The sequence below is a fragment of the Cryptomeria japonica genome, chromosome 5, assembly GCF_030272615.1.
Source record: "Cryptomeria japonica chromosome 5, Sugi_1.0, whole genome shotgun sequence".
Classification (NCBI taxonomy): Eukaryota; Viridiplantae; Streptophyta; class Pinopsida; order Cupressales; family Cupressaceae; genus Cryptomeria; species Cryptomeria japonica.
Genome location: NC_081409.1, coordinates 214667758 through 214673330, shown reverse-complemented (window position 1 = coordinate 214673330; position 5573 = coordinate 214667758).

The following is a 5573-nucleotide window of genomic DNA, read 5'->3' as shown; positions in this document are numbered from 1 at the left end:
AGGAGAACATACATGATAAAAATCAAAGAGGAAATTGCAGACAAGAAATAAATTCACTTACTTCTATAGAAGTGCAAACACAGTTGTAGTGGGGTATGGAGGGAGGGAGGGAGAGAAGAAGAGAAAGAGGGATGGGGTATGGAGGAAGGGAGAAGGGGATGAGAGCGAGAGAGAGAGAGGGATGGGGTGTGGAGGAAGGGATAAGGGGAGAGAGGGAGGGATGGGGTATGGAGGAAAGGAGAAGGGGAGAGAGGGAGGGAGAGAGAGAGGGATGGGGTATGGAGGAAGGGAGAAGGGGAGCAAGGGAGGGAGAGAGAGAGGGATGGGGTATGGAGAGAGAGAGAGAGAGAGAGAGAGAGAGAGAGAGAGAGAGAGAGAGAGAGAGAGAGAGAGAGAGAGAGGCACCTTGTATTCATTTGAGAGGGGGAGACAATACACTTACATGTGTATATATATGTTTAATATATTATATATATACATATATATATATATATATATATAAATATTATATATTATATGTATATACACATTATATACAATATCATATTATACAAATATTATATGTGTATATATATTATATATTACATATATTATATGTATATACACATATTATATATAGAATATCATATTATACAATAGCGCATACGCGCTGTTTATAGTAAAAAGAGCGCGCACGCATTGTTTATAGGAAAACGAGCGCATATGCACTGCTTACACCATAAGTACCCCGTACGCACTTTTTAAAATTGTAGTACCCCGTACGCACTTTTGATTGTTTAGGCTTGGAAATAGGCCTAGATGACAAAGCTACGGTTTGGAAGTTTGATTTCCCTCCATTTCTCTCATTTTTGACATGTTTTATTTTATCAACTTGGTTTATCAACTTTGTCATCATCAGGTTTACACTTCATCAAGTGGGTATTTCTAAAATTGCCACCATATTTTCACCCATCTTCTGAGATTTCTAACCATATAATTTTTTTTCAATTTGAACAACAATAACATTATTATTGAATTTCTTTTACCAGTGTCTCCATAGTTCTCACAGACATAGGTGCACCATTTTTTGAATAACTTTTGATATACTTATCAAAATTTAAAAAACTTTATATATTATTGTAGTGGACTTGATTCTTTACAATTTAAAAAAATATAATTTGTATTTTCGATTTGTTTAGTGCAACTTATGCTTTGCACATGAACGGGTACCTAATTTTCAGGATGTGCTCGATTGGAAAAATCATAAAAACAAAATACTCAACAAAAAATTACAAACAAATACACATCTTCTAGTGCTCACTCTTAACTATCTTTCTGTCAAAGGATTTGTCAAAATACTAAATCTAACTATTCAGACACTATGTTATGTTTTTCAAAAATAATCAGGCTCAATTTTTCGTGCGCGAAGGATTTGACCCCCTTAATCTTATCCAATTTTGAAAAAGTTTAGTAGTTTGAAAATGAGATTCAGAGTACTACAATACTTATTCTTTGATTATCTTCATATCTTGAGTGGATGACTTTCAAATTTTTCCACCAAGTTCAGGTTCACCTGATTTTAGGAAAAAAGTGTCCACTTATACCCCCCTTTTTGACCACCATCTTTGTGCACTTACCCCCTTAACCGGGTTTTCCACATCAAAATCTTGGTGTTCTGTCTTGTGCTATTAATTTGTTTATCTATTATTGCTATGTTTTTATCGATTTATGTTTTGGAAGTTTAATTTGTTATGAGAGCCGATGAAATTTGATTCACCCCATAGGACACCATATGACCCCTTAGAACACAATATGGTGTCGTTATGGGTCGTATGGTGTCCTAAGAGATCATACGGTGTCCTAAGGGGTCATATGGTGTCTTAAGGGGTCATCTGGTGTCCTATGACCCCTTAGGACACAATATGGTGTTGTTATGGGTTGTATGGTGTCCTAAGGGATCATATTGTGTCTTATGACCCCTTAGGACACCATATGACCCCTTAGGACACAATATGGTGTCATTATGGGTTGTATGGTGTCTTAATGGGTCATATGGTGTCCTATGACCCCTTAGGACACCATATGACCCCTTAGTTGTCGTTAGGTATCATATTGTGTCTTAATGGGTCATATGGTGTGTTATGACCCCTTAAGACACAATATGACCCCTTAGGACACAATATGGTGTCGTTATGGGTCGTATGGTGTCCTAAGGGGTCATATGGTGTCCTATGACCCCTTAGGACACCATATGACCCCTTGGGTGTCATTAGGGATCATATTGTGTCTTAACGGGTCATATGGTGTGTTATGACCCCTTAAGACACAATATGACCCCTTAGGACACCTTATGTTGTCATTATGGGCCGTATGGTGTCCTAAGGGGTCATATGTTGTCCTAAGGGATCAACAGAGACCTAATGACCGCTTAGTACATCATACGACCCATAATGACACCATATGGTGTCCTAAGGGGTCATAGGACACCATATGGTGTCCTAAGGGGTCATAGGACACCATATGACCCCTTACGGCACAATGTGAACCCTAATGACATGTAAGGGGTTATATGGTGTCCTAAGGGGTCATAGGACACTATGTGACTCATTAGGACACCATATGACCCCTTAGGATACCATATGACCCATAATGACACTATATGGTTTTCTAAGGGGTCACATGGTGTCCTAAGGGGTCATTTGGTGTCTTATGACCCCATAGGACACCAGATGACCCCTTAGGACACCATGTGACCCTTTACAACACCATATAGTGTCGTTATGGGTCGTATGGTGTCCTAAAGGGTCATATGGTATCCTATGACCCCTTAGGACACCATACGACCCCTTAGGACACAATATGGTGTCGTTATGGGTCGTATGGTGTCCTAAGGGGTCATATGGTGTCCTATGAACCCTTAGGACACCATATGACCCCTTAGGTGTGGTTAGGGATCATATTGTGTCTTAATAGGTCATATGGTGTGTTATGACCCCGTAAGACACAATATGACCCCTTAGGACACCTTATGGTGTCATTATGGGTCATATGGTGTCCTAAGGGGTCATATGGTGTCCTATGGTCATAGGACACCATATGACCCATAATGACACCATATGGTGTCCTAAGGGGTCATATAGTGTCCTAAGGGGTAATAGGACACCATATGACCCCTTAGGACACAATGTGAACCCTAATGACATGGAAGGGGTTATATGGTGTCCTAAGGGATCATAGGACACTATATGAACCATTAGGACACCATATGACCCCTTAGGACACCATATGACCCATAACAATACTATATGGTGTTCTAAGGGGTCACATGGTGTCCTAAGGGGTCATCTGGTGTCCTATGCCCCTTAGGACACCATATGACCCGTTAGGACACATTATGGTGTCGTTATGGGTTGTATGGTGTCCTAAGGGGTCATATGGTGTCCTATGACCCCTTAGGACACCATATGATCCTTTAGGACACAATATGGTGTCGTTATGGGTCGTATAGTGTCCTAAGGGGTCATATGTTGTCTTATGGGTTCATAGGACATCATATGACCCCTTATGTATCGTTAGGGATCATATTGTGTCTTAACAGGTCATATGGTGTGTTGTGACCCCTTAAGACACCATATGACCCCTTAGGACACCTTATGTTGTCATTATGGGTTGTATGGTGTCCTAAGGGGTCATATGGTGTCCTAAGGGATCATCAGACACCATAGGATCATATTGACACCATATGGTGTACTAGGGGGTCATATGGTGTGCTAAGGGGTCATAGGACACCGTACGAACCATACTGACACCATATGGTGTACTAAGGGGTCATGTGGTGTCCTAAGGGTTCATAGGACACCATATGACCCCTTAGGACACAATATGACTCCTAACGACACCTAAGGGGTCATATGGTGTCCTATGACCCATTAAGACACCATATGTTGTTGCTATGGGTTGTATGGTGTCTTAAGGGGTCATATGGTGTCCTATGACCACTTATGACAACATATGGTGTCGTTATGGGTCCTATGGTAACCTAAGAGGTCATATTGTGTCCTATGACCCCTTAGGACACCATATGACCCCTTAGGTGTCGTTAGGGGTCATATTGGGTCCTAAGGGGTCATATGGTCTCCTATGAGCCCTTAGGACCTAGAGAGAGGAGGGAGGAAGAAACTTGGGGAAAGAGGTGAGAGAGGGAATTAGATGGGTGTAAGGATGGAGAGGGAGATAGCTCAAGAGATAGGGGAATAAGGGAATTGTGAGAGCTAGAGAGGGGAGGGACAAAGAAGAGTATGTATCTATAAGAATGAAGAGCCCAAGAAGAGGTAAGGGGAGAGAGAGAATATGAGATCTAGTTCATAGAGAGAGATGGAACTATGAGGGAAGGGAGATAAAGAAGGGAGAGGTGAGATGGGAGTTTCTATGTACACATTTGGTGCTCTCTAGTTTTTTCAGCTAATTTTTTAATGAGTGGATGCCCAAGGCAAATCTGGCATAAACTACAAGGTGTTAGCTAATTTCTCATCGATTTTAAAAATTCAAAAAAAAGTTAACATTTTAGGGGGGCTACAATAGATGCTATGTTATGTTTTTTGCATAAAAATAGGACCACTTTTTGTGGCCCCCCTTTTTGAAGCCCTTAATCTCCACCATTTTCAAAACAAATTAGTAGTTTAGAGAGTAGACTCGAAGCACTCTGACTCTTGTTCTTTTTGCATCTTCAAATTTGGAGTGTAATTAGGTTCAATTTGTCATTGAAGTTCAGACTTTGCTGATTTCAGTTAAAAAAAAAAGTGGCATCTTAAGACCCCCTTTTGGTACCACAACTTGGTGCATATACCCATTACATAAAGGATTGTCAAAAATCATCCACCACCTATCCAAAAAATTATTCCTTATCCTTTGGTGTTGGCACCAATGGATAGGGAACCTCCTACAAGTACCATTTGTGCATTATTTTGTGGGTTAGTGAACAATGTACACAAGTCAGATTTCAATATATATATTTTTATTTTATTTGTTCATATGATGATTTGTCAGCATGCAATTATTTTTCTTTTTCCTTGTTTTAATCAAGTGTTAATTTTGCTACTCATAAAATCTATGTGAGAGATGATATATCCAAATGAAGTGGCAAGGGTAGACCAATCAAAGGTTGTTCCACTCAAATCTCTCAACTTTTCAAGTATTTTCTCAAGTTCTTTCTTATTGGTTTTTGTTTTCCCGTGGTTTTCCATAGTATGTTTTCTTGCATCTTGGGAGGATTTCGAGGCATTGTAGAAAGGGTTTGCAATGATTGTTCTTCACCAAGATTTTTACAAATTGGTGAATGATGGTTTTCATCAATTGGTGGGGGATTTTCAATTCTTAGAAATTAAACAAAATTCACTCAAAATATATTTGTCTTTCTATTTAATAAAAAAATTAGACTAAGAAACTAACAAAACTTATCTCCTCTATCTTAGGGAGATCGTGGTAGCATTTGGTGGTAATTTGATGAATTCACAATTAGTACAGATGATTGCTATCTGATGTTTTTTAGGTGAGAGGCCAAGTTCAAATGAGCTGAACCTCTTTCCTATTTTGAG